At 37.0% G+C, this 18601-nt stretch overlaps 1 protein-coding gene and 1 long non-coding RNA gene across 4 annotated transcripts in view; one reads left to right on the forward strand and one right to left on the reverse strand.

Annotated features, from left to right (window-relative positions):
* The window catches only part of LOC141746152 (uncharacterized), a 136046-nt gene that overhangs the window by 87820 nt on the left and 29625 nt on the right, over window positions 1-18601 (forward strand). The window lies entirely within an intron of this gene.
* The window catches only part of B3GALT1 (beta-1,3-galactosyltransferase 1), a 216873-nt gene that overhangs the window by 68319 nt on the left and 129953 nt on the right, over window positions 1-18601 (reverse strand). The window lies entirely within an intron of this gene.

Consider the following 18601-nt stretch of genomic DNA (forward strand, 5'->3'; position numbering starts at 1 on the left):
TAACGCCCCTCACCCCACCAGTAACTGCCAGCTTGTTGCTGATACTGTTGAATTTTTATATGAACACCTGTCCATTAGAAATTGGATGGTGCCCATCCAGACAATTTACATTTATTTTAGAATGTCTTGCAATTAGTGGACTTTCAAAATTGTAGAATACAAATGGAAATCACCCTTGTATTCAAAATATTTGACAAATGAAGAAATATAGGTCAGAATATGTAATTACTGTCATTCTTGTTGAATTTATATCAGGAAGTTTTCTTGCATAGACGCACTGCATGAATAGCCACTATGTTTTGTGCAACAAAGCCAAATATCTTGGAATGGGCTTTCTGTGAGATTTTACCCCAGTTCCTTTTAAATTTTCCTATGAATAATTTGAATTAAAAATTTGGGATTTTCTTAAAATTTTCAAAATAATTTTCTAATTAAAAAATAATGATTTGAGGGGTTAGGCTCACTGCTTTTGTAATAAAAAATAAATCAAAAATGGTGGTTTTGTATTCATATGAAAAAGATTGGTTACATTTCATCCCTCAATCTATTAAGTGCAATTTAGACCTTAATGTGGAAAACTGAATTTTTTAACTTTGTTAGCTGATGGTAGATTACCTTCCCTATATTATCTCATTCAAGGTGAGCATTTCAGTGCTGGCTATCATGAGTGCTAGACGCTGGGTTACAGTCTTCAGCCATAAACAAGTCCTGTTCAAAACTCTTAATCTTCTCCCACCTTTAAACAAATCTGTGTTGGATTGGGATGTAGCCTACAAAACAGGCAAATAATTCAGAAGGCGTGTGGTGGCATAAATAGGAAGGAAGATGGTTTGGATTGGTTTCATTACTGAAGTGGAAGAGAAATCGTTGTTTGGTTTCCTTCAATTAGAAAACATTAGCAATCTGAATCCAGTTTCAGAATAGTTCCATTTATGCAGATTCAAACATACTATTTTTTTCCCTTAAAAGTTTTTGAGTTGCAGAAACATTAATAGCAGTGTCTTTGTTGGTTTTGTTTTTTTTTTTTTCCACTGGGACTTCTTACAGAATTCCGTATCTCCATAGTGATTGAGCTTCTTCCCCTCCCCCACCAATCACTCCTTTTCCAGTCTGAGTTTGGAATAAAATAGATATGAAACAACGTTTCCTTTAAGCAGGTAGAAGATAAAATATACAGCTCTTTTAAACCATCTATCTGAAAGAGTTTAAAATCTTAACCGGGTCAAAACAGTGAGGAACTCTTTCCAGTTTTTGTAGTATAAGATGGAAAGGAATTATAACTTAGTCATTTGAAAGCATAGAATTGCTTTGGAAATTAAACTCAGACTGGAATTTACTACTTACTACTACAATACTTTTAAAAACAAAGAAGCTTGCAACACACAAAGTAGGCACTGTTAAATCCATATTAAAAGTAACGGCCACTAATAAGTCTGCCCTAATAGATAACCCCTCAGCCCATTGAAACCTGGCAGTGTGTAGTGTCAGGAGCATCTGGTACTAGTATGGAAGAGCAATAACATTATTTTGATCTATATAAGTTTGACTCAAAGAGAAGATGGTCCCAGGAAAGGGAAAAGGCCATGCTGCTGTCAATACTTACCAGCTGTAAGTCTGAGTGATGTGCAGCTTCATTTATGTGTTTGATTTGTATTCAGCCCAGACTGAGATTGCCCTTTCTCAAACTGCTTGATCACTTTTAATTCCCTAGTGGAATGCTTTGAGAAAAGAGAGCAATCCTGTACAATGCTCTTGCTGATCACTAAATTTGGGACTTCTTTCCCTGATGTGGAGAGAGAAAGAACGCGTATGCACTGCAGAGGGGAGGGCTCTTTGTTAAAAATCTCCTGGCAGTCCTCAGCTATTATGTGCTGAAGTTCTAAGGCTAATCTAAGTTGCAGCAAAGAGGAAATCTCTCTTAAGTGGTCAAAACTGAAGTGCTTGGTCTTGTTTCTCCCCACTACAAAGATGGTGCGCTAATTTAAATGCTTGCTTCCCTGAGCTATCATCCCTGTGGGTTTGGTTCCACTGTTCTGCTTGGAGAGTCCATACATATTAGCTTATTGAGGTAATATAAGAAGACTGTGAAACAGCTGTGGGGCATACATGTCAAAAGAAAGGTCACAGTCTTCTGTACAAGTACAAATGGGAATAAATGCCCAGTATATTCGCTGGTTTTGGAGCACCTCTCAAAAGCTGAGTATCCAGCAAGTTTCCCATATAGGAAATTACTCTTACCAAGGAATTGTTTCTTTCTGTATTTTTGTAAGTCAGCCAATCGTTTGCAAATGCTCTTCATCATCTAAGCTGCAAGTTGAAACAAGTGTATTCTGTTCTCTATGTATATGCAATATGTATGAATTAATCTAATGGATTAGTTCAGTTACTAAGGTCAACCAAACGGTAGATTCCATTCTGTATATGAAATTAGAATCTTAAATTTAAGCTGGAGGTATCGTTATTTCAGATAATGAAAAACCTTTCAAATGAGTTACTTCGGTCTGGTTTCACTTCAACAATCTAAATTACGACAAATGAGAGAGTGGATTGTGAAGACAATAGTATAGCCTGTATAATTAGTAAAACAATATGCCAGGAAGAGTCTGGGGAGCCTGGGAGTACAGAATCTCCACCTCAACTTTGTGTGCCTCAATCCAGGTGTGACTGGCTATGGTGAGAGCGCTGTGTGTGTTTCAGCCACCCTCCCCACCAGCACCATGCTAGCCAGCAGTCAGAAAGCCCTAATACTTTTACTGGTAGAAAGTAATTACAGAATACTAGCTATTGTAGTACCAAAAAAAAAATGTTGTTATTCTTCTGTCTGCTATAGATGAATTGCATGGTCTGTAAATAACACTTGTTTCACCTCATGTGTATCCTTGCACAAAAATGCTGCTACTGAATTGTTCTGAATGTGTTTTTGCTTAATTTCAAAGCTCAAATTAGCGATTAGTAAGAACCTTTGACTTTTCTTTGCTGTTTCACTGTGAAGTAGTAGATTAAAAAACAAATTTAAAGCTCAACTGGTGGTTGTTAACACCATTTCTACTTGTATTTGAGGGGATTCTCACCTACTATTCTTAGTTACTTATTCCAAATCTTTAAAAAAATTAAAAGGCCCTGGGCCAGCACTTTTTCTTCTGACACTGATCTTACTGAAATTGCAATGTCTTCTTTGTGAGGGGGAAGAAGGCAGTATAAAGGCTTGAGGCAGGTTTTAACATTTAACATTTAACAAGCCATGACTAAAGTGTGTTTAGATCAGTTGGCAAGGGTTTGAGCAAACGCAGGGACAAGCTGAGAGGTGGTTAGGACCATGCAATGAAAAATAAACATAGAGGAACAGGAAAAATATAGCAAGGAATATGATGAAGAAAAGAGAAAATGAAGATATGAAGGAACTTAAAGATTGGATAACAGTGATTATTAGAAATAAAACTTGAAGAAATAGGATAGCAAAAAAGCAGAGGAGCATGTAGCAAGAAAACAGAGAAAGTGCAAACGCAAAAGGATTGGGACTAAGAGAAAAGTTTTCTGAGGATTACACCTATCTGTCAATCTGTCTGACTTCTTCCAGGCTCTGATTCCATTATCACCTACACCTCATATAGCCTTTTGTCTTGTAGGCTTCTTTCCCAAGCAAACCAGGTAGATGCATCTGGAGAAATTGTGGTAAAATAAATAAAATTCTATGGTTTAAATTGCCATGTGAGATGCAGAGGGTTTTGGCCCATGTATCTATGCAGTAATGATATGGCAAATCTACTACTGTTGGGTCTGAGCACTGTGGGTACGAGCTGTTCTTCACTAAATGCCCTAGGAATTGATGCCAGTTTCTTCCGAAGCCCCCCAAAACACCATATATGTGGCTTTAGTTCTTCTGGCAGTGAGTTTATGTTACTGCATGTGTAAGAAGCTATGCATAGAGGTTTGTGAAATGTTTAAATGTGAACATTAATCTCCTTTTCTATAAACAAAAAAAGGATGCTTTCAGTATACTAGAAGGTACTTATTTGCCCTTATTGATTTAACTGTTCTTTCCACAATGGTAAATAAGCCCTTCAAAATTTTATTTTCTTTATTTCTTACTAAATAATCAAATGAAAAATTGCTGTGCTTAATCGTGAAACTTTCAGTGAAGCACTGGGGGAAAGGGGAAAGCGGGGGCATCATCCAAAATGATTTCTAGAACATAGAAGAAGAAATTGGATGTGGAGTCTGGAGACATTTTTTAGAATATTTAACTAATGGTTGAGTCTTAATAATTTTGAGTGATAGAAACAGGAATCAAAGCACCTTGTTTTCTGTATATGGTTAGTATAGGACCACCTGTGAATGAGATAATTTTAAAAATAACCAGTTCTGAATTTCTGGTATTTTATTCTGACTCTTAATAACCGTTTTAGCAGTGTAATGATTATGTTGTTTTTCCATGGATATTTTTGAAATTTGTGTACATAAAACTTCCTCAGACAGGTACAAATACAAAATACTGGGTATGTGCACAAATAAGAAGAATTATTAATCAGACAACTTTGTGTAAGGAATGTTCTGCAGAATGGCTATCATGATATATCCTCCTACTTAGCAATAGGAGAGGGTTGTGTAACTAAATAACTCATTAGAAAGATGAAGATCATGTTTAAGGCACATTCATTTTCCTCAGCCCTCTTTTTTCCTCCAGACATCCAGCTCACTAAAGAATTTATCACTGCAGAGGATGATGTCTGGTGTATGACTTGTTTCATGCTAGCTATCCTTCACAGGCATTTGTGCTACCTTATTCCCTTGACACCATCTGAAAGGAAGGGTGTAGGATCATATGTCATTGTATGCCCTTGCATGGAAAAAGAGATATTCCAATGCTTGACTTTTGCCATGCATTTAATCAAGCCAGAGTAGTTCAGTAAGCTTCACTAATATTTTTAAGCAAACAGAAAACAGTTATGACCACTATCATACTTCCTGTACTTTAAACTAAAAACTGATGAACTCTTCATGAAGAACTAGAAACCACTGGCTATTCTCAAAACTTTCATTTTTTAGAACATTTTGTCATTCTTATTTTCTATAGCTCTTTCTGTAAACCTAGAATTGAACCTCAAGTGTTGATTTTTTTTTATGATGGTATTTCCATTTGGAAATGTCGGATATTTCAGGAGAAATTTTATTCTTAGAAGTCTTAAATTGCAGCCCTGTTATGCAAATTTTGTCCTTGCAAAGCTGAATGAAATTTCCCCAATTCTAAACCTTCAACCTTTTGTGAAATGCCTCTACTAAAATATGGCCTCAGAGTTAGGAAAAAAAAAATACCCGAAGCTAGTCTGAACTAATCTAATAGAGAGCATTGTGTGTGTCTGTCTGTATATGACAATGTAAGGGTGATAAATTTGACTATAAATATCCATTCATTTTGTAATGACTGCTATATATTGTAAGTAGGGCAGCTGTATACTGCCTGAGATTAAGTGGTTGCTTCTTTAGTTAGTAGAAGCAGCAGCAGACTTTTGACCTCTTTGTTAATAGCTGTTCATTGCAAAGTTCATGCCACCCTTACTAAACTGAAACTCTACTGTGTTTAGATTAAATAATGACCAAGGTCCAGTCCTGCAGCCCACAATAATTCGAGTTATTTTTACTTCGTGCTGAAGTCAGCAGAATTTCTTATCACAGGCCAAGGGCTCAGAACTGGCTCCTTGTGTTTTTTGAGCACCATAATTCCATGCCAGCTTGACTTCTAATTATGTTCCATGACGTCTCACTTAAGTTTTTATCTGCTTTATACTGCAGTGACAAAGGCCGAGTATATTTTAAACAGAGGCTTATCATAATATTTTACAGTCTCATTAAAACTTTCGGCCAGTCTAGTCTACGATTCCATCTTTTTTAATGCATTTCCATTTTCTCTATATTGCGTACACATACTGAATTTAGAAGAGACCTTACTTCATAAAGCGCCTGCTTTGGTTACAGTCATTTTACACTTATTTCATCATTATTGCATGAGATTTGTATTGAGTATATAATTTAGCTTGCTACTTGCTCTGTGTTCAACCAAAACATGAGTTCGCTGACATAGCACTTTCATTACAAGAAAAAAAGAAAGTACTTCAACGTAAGAAGAAAGACAGGTAAAAATAACTCCTTGTCCTTTAGTTCTTTCTCTCAGCTGAAACAGTTACCATTAGAAATATTCTCGAGTTGTCTGTTTTCCAGCAAGCTCTTATTCTCTCGTGTGCAATCTAAAACATCATTTTGCTGCTTTGTAAAATTGAATCAAAGACTTTGAAAATTCAAAATAATTTAAAGTTGTAAATAACACTCATCCTCCTCATCCTCCTATCAAGTACCAAGTAATAAACCATTAGTTTCACAGTGCTTGAAATAAAAATAAGCTCTGCTATGTATTACAAAAAAGAAAGGTCTTAAGTCTTCATTTTAAAAAAAATAGAAAAGTAATTAGAAACAGCTTGTGAAGTTTTTGAAGAGTTAGTGTTTGCTGCCTATCTTTACACATCTCAAATGTATGAAAAGAAATCACAGTTGCTACTTCTGCAGTATCAGAAATGAAATACAGAAGTTGTTTACACAACTAATAGTTCATTCATTTCATATTAAAGGTGGAAATGAAGTATTTTTATCTGTAATGATCTGAGAAGGTTTGTTAACTTCAAAGCATTGCTACAGTAACTCATCCCATATGGATGGGAATTTATACGTACAATACATGTACCCATTGTCCTCATACAAGCCTTGTGCTTGTTGTACAGAAAAACAAAGTAAACAAGTAATGGTCCTATAAGTAACTTTACAGAAAACTTATCAGATTCATTCTATTACTGCAACCTTCACAGAACTTACTGCCTTTCTACAAAGAAAATCATAGGTGGTGGCACCCCAAATGGCACTTGCTGGTGGGTAATCATAACTATTACAATACATTTGCATTTTGGGATCAGAATGTGAGAAACTGGTGCTAGCTGAGCATTATTTTAGATCTAGTTCTCAATCAGTCCCTTCAGTTGCTCTTGAATCTTTGAATCCTTCCCCCATTCACTTCCCTTCTAGAATTCAAGTATTAATGAAGTAAATAAAAAAGTCTTGAATCACTCAGAACAATTAAGTGTGTTACAGCATTGGTGGATAAGGGAAGAGCAACTGACAACATCTGCCTGGACTTGTGCAAAGCATTTGACACTGTCCTGCATGACATCTTTATCTCTAAATTGAAGAGACATGGATTTGATGGGTGAACCACTTGGTAGGTAAGGAATTGGCTGGATGATCACACTCAAAGAGTTGCGGTCAACAGCTCGATGTCCAAGTGGAGACCAGTGATGAGTGGTATTCCTCAGGGGCTGGTATTGGGACTGGTGCTGTTTAATATCTTTGTCAGTGACATGGACAGTGGGATTGAGTTCAACCTCAGCAAGTTTGCCTACACACCATGCTGTGTGGAGCGGTTGATAGGCTGGAGGGAAGGGATGCCATCCAGACGGACCTGGACAGACTTGAGAGGTGGGCCTGTGTGAACCTCATGAAGATAAGGCCAAGTGCAAGGTCAGCCCCATGTGGGTCAGGGGAATCGCAAGCACAAATACAGGCTGGGCGGGGAATGGCTTTGAGAGCAGCCCTGAGGAGAAAGACTTGGGGGTGTTGATGCATGAGAAGCTCAACACGACCCGACAATGTGCTCTTGCAGCCCAGAAAACCAACCACATCCTAGGCTGCATCAAAAGAACTGTGGCCAGCAGGTCAAGGGAGGTGATTCTTACCCTCTACTCTGCTCTGGTGAGACACCCCACCTGGAGTACTGCATCCAGCTCTGGGGTCCCTAACATAAGAAGGGCATGGATCTGTTGGAGAGGGTCCAGAGGAGGGCCATGAAGATGATTAGAGGGCTGGAGCACCTCTCCTGTGAAGACAGGCTGAGAGAGAGGGGGTCGTTCAGCCTGGAGAAGAGAAGGCTCTGGGAAGACCTTATAATGGCTTTCCATTACTTCAAGGCGGCCTACGGGAAAGCTGGGGAGAGACTGTTTGCAAGGGCATGTAGTGATAGGACAAGGGGTAACTGAAAGAGGGTAGATCTGGATTAGGTATTAGGAAGAAATTTTTCACTGTGAAAGTGATGAGGCACTGGAACAGGTTGCCCAGAGAAGCTGTGGCTGCCCCATCCCTGGAAGTGTTCAAGGCCAGGCTGGATGGGGCTTTGAGCAACCTGGTCTAGTGGGAGGTGTCCCTGCACATGGCAGGGGGTTGGAACTAGATGATCTTGAAGGTCCCTTCCAACCCGAACCATTCTATGATGATTCTATGATACAAATATGAAAGATGTATTCGGAGGCAGTGTTTCTGGACTCTGATGCCTTTATGGTGTAATTTGGGAGCAGAAATTAACTGGTGGTCTTTCTGGACTTTACAAGCAGTTCTGTTCGCGTTGTATCTTTTCTGTAATTTGTAGAAAGGTTGGTCTTTGAGAGGACTTCCATTTAGGAAATAATTTCTGCTTAGGATATCAGACCTCTTCTTTGGATATGTCTGTGCCTGGTGTAGCTTTTGCTATTATGTATTTTGTAGTGTTACACCTTTTTTTTTTTTAACATAAGGCTTATCTGCTTATCACTAATTCCCATCTGAGCACCCTACATTGTACAATGACACCCTAGGCCTCATTAGCAAGATACTTAATGTTTCTTCAGAATAATTCATTGCATATTTATTGCAGTGACCAGAGGATAAAGCAGTTCCTATTCCCCGATAATTTAGTTCATTCTAATATTCTCTTCATACCAATTCTGATTTCACATCTCTACTCCTTGATCTATCTACATCAATTTAATTTTTGTATGATAAAGCACTATACACGTCTGTAAATAAAAAGCAATAAGCTGACATCTCTCACCTGTATCAAATGTATTTCATGCCCTTTTCTCTGGCATACTTGCTATTAAACTTCTGTCTCTTTATGTATATTGCCTGTCTGTATTTCCCATGCCCCTCTTCCCTTTTCTGGCATTTGACAGGGTTCTCAGCTGCAGATGAAGCGTAATACACCATTACTCTCTTCACTATGTCTGCCTCTTTGCTGATGGGTTCATACAGGCATTGCAGACACTTTTTCTGCTATGGCATATAAAATAAACTGCCTACAGGCATGTACATTTGTTTCCACACATATAAAGTACCGCTTATTTCAAGCAATGTATCTAGATACAAGGAGAAAGTTGTGGATCTCATTAAAACCTGTCTCTGAAATGAAGGTGAGGCTAAAAAGCAGAAAGCAACAATGGGCTGAGATCATTGGCAACTGAAAGCTCTCAATGATCTAATAAGGCCACTTATTAAACACTGATTGCAGCAGTATCTAATGTATTTTAAGTGTTCGTGTTATACTTGCGTATGGAAATTGTCCTATAGTTATAAAATCCACCTGGACAACACAACAAAACCGTGTTGTCTTTTTTCAAGCTGTAACTACAGCCAGGCACCTGGCTGTAACTGGTCTCTGAGCCTGACTGATAGCTGCCTACACATCAGGCATGGGGGCAGATTGCACTAATTGCTCTAGAACACTCCGTGGGTTGCTTTTTTCTTTACTCACGCGGCATATTACTGTACCTCTTCCTTGCCTTATGGCTTGCTAATTAGCCCTGCTCCTCAGTGCCTGATGTCTGCTGTTACTCCTAGGTCTCCCACTTGCAGTACAATCCCCCTCCGGGTTTTGCTCACTTAGCTTCCTTACTGACAGCACTCCTATTTCTCAAGCTCTTGCATACCATGATTTCTCCAGTTCTTGACTCAGGATCATCTCAACTACATCTTTCATCTATTAAACAAAATAGTAAGTTGAGCAGAGACTTTGATGACAATTTCGATATGAGGCTAGACTTAATGCTTATCTCAGGTTACAGTTGTGAAGTGGTCTGTCAGTCTCTGATGCTCCCTCTTAATGTTGTTTATTCATGCAGGTTTTTTATAATTTTAGGTATTTGTGGCTTTAAAAAATAATCTTTAAGCCCTGTAAGATTTAAAAGTGCAGTTTCAATTTACAAACAAAAGAGATTAAGACTTCCATGTAAACACTCTTGATTGAAGGACCTGAAAACCTAAGACAAATACCTCATAAAATGTTGTGAGATTTTTAACAGAATCACAAATTACGGTGACAATACAGTCTGTTACACCAAACAAGCTACAGGATTTATAGATCCAAGTAAAGAGTTATGGAGAAGTCAGGAAAAGGAATAGATGCTTTGGGTGCCAGCAAAAATAGTTGATGCATTTCAGTTTGAATTTTATTCACATTTAGCAAGATATACAAGTAAAGCAGGGTCTCTGGGTTGTTTTAAAATGTAAATGTGTCAACATTTAAAATAGATGGTGTCATATGAGAGGATGAAGGAAAAGCCAACAAACAAACCCCAACAGCGAGGTAAATCAATATGCCCTTAAGTGGTAACAATCAGATATTTAGGGACGCTGGAACACTTCTTGTGTGTTCATAATTTTTATTTCCTTTTCCAGAATGTTATGCAAAATCCTATGGAATTTTGTCTTACAGCAATACCACTGATGTATGTTGTAGTTATGATCTGTTCAAAGAACCAGTGAAATGATGCAGGGCGGTTAATTGAACTGCAGTGCTCACTGATTTTCTGGTTGTAAAATAAAAAAATAGTCAATGGATAACTAAATTAAAACACAAATTCTGGGTCAGAAGCCCCGAATAGGGAAACGCCCTAAGTAAAGAACAGCTCAGTCTAATCTTTTATTCACTTTTAACACACAGGAGTGTAATCCTGTCAGCAAACGGAGTCATTTAGATAGATGAAAATAAAAGGCCTTTGCCTACATAGACTAAGTCAAGATTGTCATATTACTGAGCTGTGCTGTGATTTTAGCACTAGTGTTGCATGTGAAGAAGTTAACTTTTGGCTGTTTAGGTCCATAAGCTCAACTAATTGTCCGCCTTTGTTTAATCTTCCCACCTTCTGCTTCTATAAATCCTTTTCACATTCTTCCATATATGCAGCAGTAACCTTAGTCCCATTAAAAAGCTGAAATCTGTTTGGAACATATAATTTCAGTATATGGTTTTTATACTCACGTGCATTTGTCACTTACCTTTGTACACTTGATCTTGAAACTACACCAGGTTTAGCAGCTGGTGCTTTTAAAACTGGGAAGCGCTGGTCAACAGAAGGACCCTTGCCAATGTGTTTATTTCTGTGCATTATGATTGTTTATAATATGTTTTTAAAAGTTTGAAAACATAACATCCTTTCCTACCAGGCTGTTCCTTCCCCTTTTGCAACATGTACCTCTGTCTCACTTTACCACAATTGCTTTTGTTGCTTACAGAACTGATCCCATATTTTCCTCAAATTCCTTCCTAATGATTATGCGCAACAGCAGAATTCAGCCTTCAATTTTTATCTGCGCTTTCAAAGAAATGAGTTGTATGCAATTGCATCTCCTTTTAACTTATAATTGTATACTTAAAAAATATTTAACCATAATTTTTGGCTGGCAAATTCATCCAAATTTGAAAGAATGATAGATTTCATAAAGATGCCAAGACACCATTCTTATGAAAATCATAAGAATGAATAGAAGAGACCAAAATTACTTTTCCTGCTAAGAGAATGAAAAGAACGAGTCAGTGTCTATATGTTCTGTTTGCTAGCGGCTAGCTGGTAAATTTTAATATACATACTGAACACTCGTGGCACAGATGCGGAGAGCCTTTTGGGGCAGTGGGACAACTAACTGTACTTGTTAGTTGCTTTTGAAGATATTTCTGTGATATTTCTACACGGTGCAGGAGCATTACCTATTATATCAGCATATCTGTGGGAATGTTGGCCTTTATTTTTAGTTATCTTTACTACAATGTGGTTCAAGTTATTATTTCACTTAAGAAGCTATATCGTAAAGGTATTTAGGAAACTTAGCTTAAAGCACAATTTTAAATTAGAAGAAATTTAGCAGGATTTACTATGCATTAATTTTAAATTAGAAGAAATTTAGCAGGATTTACTATGCATTATTCTTTTTTTTTTTTTTTTGTCTTCTGGTCCCTCTGTGGACAATTTGAAATTTGGAAAAATATATGTATGTTAAGTTGGAGGTAAGAATAACTCAACTGCAATATTATTTTTTAATCAGAAACATCACTGTCCCTGTCTGATACCAGCTGAATCCACTGCATTCTTCAATTTTACAAATGGAGGCAAAAACACTATAGTATTACAAAGCCTGACAACATACAGTATAGGGTCTAGCAGTATAGAGTGTACAGCATCGGTATGGATGCAGTGCTCCTTAGAAATATATATCTGAAGGTTCTGATTCTTTAGGTCTATCTGTGATATTAGGGTCTCATGGGCACCACCATACAAGCTTGTAATCTGTAGGACTGAAATGTAAGATCAGAAACTAAACAAAGAGAAAACACAAAACACCACTGGAGAAAGAAGAGAAAACCTTAGTTTAGGGCCTTCTTTTGCTTTAATACTTCAATAATGATTTGGTGACTAATTGTTTTGTGTGTGATCTAGCATTTATTGCAGGCTTGCTTTGTGTAACAGCAAGCTGTATTGTTAATTGTTATTCATATTAGGTTTTTCACTTCCTATTTTTTGGAAGCCATTTGAATGCCAAATAGTAGCAATCATCTGTCAGATAATAGATAGGAATCTGGGATTGTAATTAAATGTAGCTACAGTACATGTACTTAAATACTAATTAAATGGCACTGACTCTGAGATCATAATCTGAGTGATTATAACTAGACTCAATTCATGAACAGATCCTATCCAAATAAGATTTTGTCTTGCATAAAAATGGCTAAGAAACTCACTCCTTCCAAAGAGGATTTCTGTCTTAAATTTCTTACAACATAAAAAAAAAGCCTTATTGAAAGATTTGATCTTCCAGCATTGGAATGCTATTCCAAATTGTTCCTGCATTAGTTTGGCAAGTGTTTCATTAGTTTCATGAGGACGTTGCTAGTAAGTGTATGCTAGATGTGACACAAGAAACAAGACTATATTTAAGCTTCCCAGAACTTCTCATTATAAGAGTTTGCGTTCAGTTGCTAGGAGCTTAGCCAAACTTTTAAAGTATTTGGCCTGAAATGTGGGTTTGCATTATGATACAGCCTTTAATTATGTGAGAGCGCAGTATTCTTCTCCAACTCATTCCCTGCCTGCCTCATTCAGGTCACAAGATGGATAGTACTCGTTTAACGGGCAGTTTTCTAATATGTCATTTAAAAATGTGCTTCATTCAGTTTGTGGTCCCCTTGCCTGCTGCAACGTTCAAATCTTTCTCTGAATATGACACTACTGATTTCCTTATAAGAGTGATGGGCTCCACTGAAACTACAGTATCTCAGAGTTCACTACATTACTGTCTCCATTTTATAATACTCTTGTGAAATCAATTGTTATTATTGTCTCCATTTTACAACGTGGTGCTATGGCACATTAACGTATCCTTCAAAGCACAGGCCAGTTTGCGTGTCTAATATGAAATGATAGTTACCTTATTTCTCAGAGTACATAGTTTTTAATATTTGTCCAGAGCTGGAGTTTTTAACACTAGTAAGTCAATTCGCTTTACTTGTAGCTATGAATTCTTAAAAATTCTTCAAACCAAATCCTTTGTGTGTCAGACTGAGTGCTCAGAATACACTGTAGCTGCTTGTGAAAGTTTTAACTGAAGCAATTTGCCTGGGATCATGCAGGAATCAGTGGCAGAACTAAGAAGAAAATTCAGTTCTTTGTTCTACTTTCTTTAGCATAGGACCTCGCCTCCTTTCAATTTCTGTAGCAAAGGAAAATGGGTTTACAAACATCAAGGTCATTCTCTACACAGCTGGCTTTCATCCTCTGAACGTCATCTTTCCTGTGCACTGCGGTGACAAGATTTTCTTTTTAAATTAAAAAAAAATGCTGATGCTTAATATTTTGCAGATAAGTAGGAGTTAGCAAGACATATGTTAAACTATGTTTCATTTTCCCTCTTATGTCCATAAAAGAAGTCATCTTATTTAAGTAATATTTAAATTTATCTCATAATCTTTGTTCTTGAGCTTAGCTTAAATGCCCCATTGGCATTTTTACTCCTGTCACTTGCAAAATGCACATATTTGGGATCTACATGATGCAGCCCATGCCATTATTTATTTTAAAATTATATCAGTATTTCAGGTCCACAGTGAGATACACTGGGTTGAGCTAATGACACATTTCAGAATTCTTCTCTGGCAATATCTCCAACACATCTTTACTGAAAAAGTGGTTTGATAGTAGAAGCTGAGAATTGCTGAGTAAATTGACGTTTTTTGTGCCGTTCTTTTAAGGCTAGATTTTCAAATGAGCATCTTCTTTAGTATCATTATATTAGAAATTGTTTTCAGAGATAACTACCTACAGAGATTGCTGGGAAGAGGGTGGAGATTGTGAATCCATCTGTTATGAAAAAAAAAAAAAAATTAATGCAAGAAGCCCCCTTTGGAAAATTTGGAAATACAGGTCCAATGGCATCTCTTACAAGGTGGTAAGGTGGACAAGCCTGGTCTGGCAGCTAAAAGTCAGGACACGGTGGCTTTGGTGCTGAGACTGGTTTAACCACCCCTGACCATGTGGTCCTGCCCTCATGTGGTGAAAGGTAGCACTCTGAACTGTATCAGTTGAACTATATCATATTGTGGCATATGTATACTAACTTGTGGAGAGTTTTTTTTAACCCAGATCAGTTCATGGCATCGTTTATAGCAGAATTTCAGAAGAAGTTATGGTGGTAGAAAGGAAGGTCAGGAACTTCTTAAGCAACCTTTTCACTGAAGTCCATTGATTGTGGAATCATGAGTTTAAGTATTGCAGTATGACACCTAATTAACATCCTAAATCCTGTCTACCTGTGTGGTTAGTTATAAATGCTGTCAGTTCAGGTCAGGATTAACATTTTGTCTTATCCAAATCCACTTAGATGGCATCTGTGCTTATGGCAGCAAAACTGAGCTATCTTGCTCAGCTTTTACATATAGAATGGAGATCAGGTAGTGAATAAATTCACAGGCAGTATGCTGGGGTTTTTTTCAAGCTGGGCAGTGTATTAGATTATGGACATGTACGTTTAGGGACATAAAACTGTATACTCAAGATATTACATTAACATAAATTAAGGTCCAGGAGAATGAGTGTAAAGAACAGAATGGAGAATTTTTTATGCACTGTCATTGGGACCATATGGATAAGTGGTCAGCTGTGATCCAACTGAAAAGAAATCTGATCCAGGAGATAAAAGTGAGCAAACTAGTTTTGTGTGCGTTTTGTTTCTTAGAAATCTCCATAGTGTACATCTAATTCATCTTTGAAAGTGTCCCACAAGAGTCAGGAATAAGTCTGCATCCTATGCTTACTTCATTAGGAACCACAGTACCACAGGGAGACACGACCATGGTCATGAACAGATTGTTCAGTACTCTGCAGAGCAGTACTCTGCAGGTAAATCGAGACATATCTCCTTAAACCTAATATTTTGTTATTAATAGGTGGGCAGATTGGATGGATAGAAAGATTTCAAAGTTACTTTTTAGAAAAAAAATATCAATTCTTTTGGGGAATCTGAGTGGCTAATTTGGTTTGTTCATATGGCCTCATATGGCCTTTGCCGTCTTCTAGGCCTGATTCATTCACCTCTAGGTTACCAGGGGAAGGGAGTACATTAAATAAGAACAAAGTATGTTCTAAGCATTAAATATCAGTAGGAAGCAATGATTGGAGAAACCTCAATTGTTAGGCAGAATGAACAGTTTTCCCTTATTCTTTAAATGGCAGAATTATAATTTGTGGTTTATTATAGCTAAATGGAGATAATGGTATAGAAAATAAATCAGAAAATCATAGCAAACTGCACCCTCAAGCAACTATTTTACTAACATTGTCTTTCAGTCCTTCATTCAAAATTTCTACTATTTTTCAATTTTGTGCAACTCCTTAGTTCTATGAAACTTTGCCTTTTTGTTTTGTATTCATCCTTAGTCAGCTTTTATATGAGTATAACCAGACTCTTAATAAATATATATGTATTTTTAAAAAAAAATTAAAAGGAAACCTCCTTGCACATTTAGATAGACCCATAACTGAAGGTGAAAAAGAGGGATAACCCTAATGACTCTTTCTCAGTAACAGCCTTCCTGAGACTGCCTCAAGACTCTAATCAAATGAAAAGATTTTGTCCTGCTGAGCAGCTGTCAGTAAGAAGCTTCTAAATTAATATCAAATGTCTTTCAGCAAATGCTGTCTACATCTGAATAAGAAATTCTATTTTCTGTATGGTATTTTAATAAGAAATATTTGTGTAGAAGTAATCCTTCATCAGCAGTGTTTGGAATTATTCAGTAGATTGCTGAAAGGAAAAAGAAATCATTTAGACAATGTAGTGTTGCAAGGTGACACGCAATTATAGACCTGCAGCAGTGTCAGCTAGTTAGATATTATTACATTTTGTTAGGTTCATGGAAGCTTGCTTTAATGCTGAGGAAAGAAGACTGCAAAATTGAAAACATATAACTGGTTGCAAAATTATTCTGTATTTTAATAACCCAAGGAAAAATAACTCTGTCCTCTAAGATTAGAATCCCAAATTGTCTTTGAGATTCTAAATAAATAAAATATAATTCTTCTTTCTTCCAGTGAAGCATGCACATGCATTCTGAGTGTATTCTTTGCCAGCAATTAGAAGTAAACTCTGTAGAATTTTCTTTCTATAATCAGTGTCACTTATCTACGTTTCTAGGGCAGTTTTATTGCCGGCTTGCTAAAAGGTTTTTGAAGAACTACTGACAGATTTAGATTGTCCTGATGAACCTATGCTGGCAACACCGAAAAAAACACACCGCAAAGAGGTTCAATTCACTGGATGTCTAGAATTTATTTCGTAGATATTAGTGTCAGTATTCACAGCTAACTCCTGTATTTCTGAAGGGAACTGTAAAAGGGAACAAAGGGACGAATCCCAGAGTATGTATTTAGTTTTTAGTATGTTTTTATCTCCACTGCCTGATGACATGAAGTGGCCAGCAAACACACCTGAAGAAATCTGAGCTAGCAGGTCATCAGGTACACATAGCGTATAATTTACTTGGGAAAGAGATGCAAATTCTGACATCTTGTGCTAATCTAGAGCTAATTTGCTGTGGTCAGTTCTAGCTGTGGTACCTTGCTATGACTTGGGAGCTCACATTAAAATTGGCTTAAAAACACCCACTTTAGACAAGTGAGCTTCCTCGATGGGGCAATAAAAATTTTGAATTTTCAGAAAATGCAGCAACTAATGCTTGGAATAGTTTATAATGTATTAGATTAGATAGCAATACACCATATTGCTATAATGTAGCTGGAAGCATACAGTTTCTTAACTGTGGCTGGCCCTGTGACATGAAACGTATTACACTTCCCTATGGGAGTGCTGTATGAGGTATTGTCTATGGATTCATCCACACCAAGACGCTGCATAATAAAGGGAAAATCTCAGCTCCTAACCTAGAAGGAGAAAGACCTGCAATTGTCTACACACAATATATCTCTGAAGAGATAATCAGAAATGTAACCAGTGAATAGACTTCCAGCTGGAAAAAAGCATTAACCTTTAGGAGACTTGTGAGGAGTGATGATCCTAGAATAATTATTCATATTATTTGGGGCAATAAATTGGAGAGAGAATAGCTACAGAATATGTAAAATTTGTAAAAGGAATACAAAAGGCTCTCAAAAGATTTTTTGACAAGTCAAGAAAAAAATCCATCCCTTCCCTCTTGATATTTTTTCTGATTAAAATACATCCTAATTACTCTATTTTTCTACTATTCTGAAACAGTCTTGTGCTCCAAATGCTTTTTTATTCTGAAACACCCTTCCAATTGCACCATTCCCGTTCTGTAAACAAAAGCGGCACCAGCACAAAGATCAAAGCACACTGGTAAGATAATGGAAGTAGCAATTCCATAAGTGAGATGTGAGATATTTCTTTGAAAGAAAGGTATGACTGAGCTGTCTTGGTACCCACTAGTGTAAACAGAGCAAATTTTTAAAAATTGTTTTGAGTTGAACCATTTTCAAGAGTTGTTTCCTGAAGAGTCAAATTCTAAATGATTTCATTAGAATCCAGTGGAACTATTAATGCTAGCAGTCATTGAATGTTGAATCAAATCGTTGCTAGTATTAATAGCATTAGTGCCTCTGGGTTCAGATGAAATAAATAACCATTGACAGCGGAGTCTGTAAAATTCATCCCTCTGCAGAAAGGCCTTTGTGAGTTTGTGTGTCACTTAAGTCTTACTTCAGTTTTAGTTCTTAATGCTACTGTGTTGAGCAGTAGTTTGATCTGTGTTTCTGGGTAGCTGTGTCAAGTTGGGCAAATATTTTACCCCTCTCATATTTGTAAAGGAGCTCTGCAACAATAGTCCCTTTCAACAATGCCAGTTTCTGAGATTTATTACAAATCTCACAATAGTTGGTGTTTTCCTTAAAGTCCTAACTGCTAAACCGGTCTCAAAAAATTGTCCTAATGGTTACTGAAAGAAGTCCAA

This window comes from Larus michahellis, chromosome 7 (assembly GCF_964199755.1).
Source record: "Larus michahellis chromosome 7, bLarMic1.1, whole genome shotgun sequence".
In the NCBI taxonomy this organism is placed as follows: domain Eukaryota; kingdom Metazoa; phylum Chordata; class Aves; order Charadriiformes; family Laridae; genus Larus; species Larus michahellis.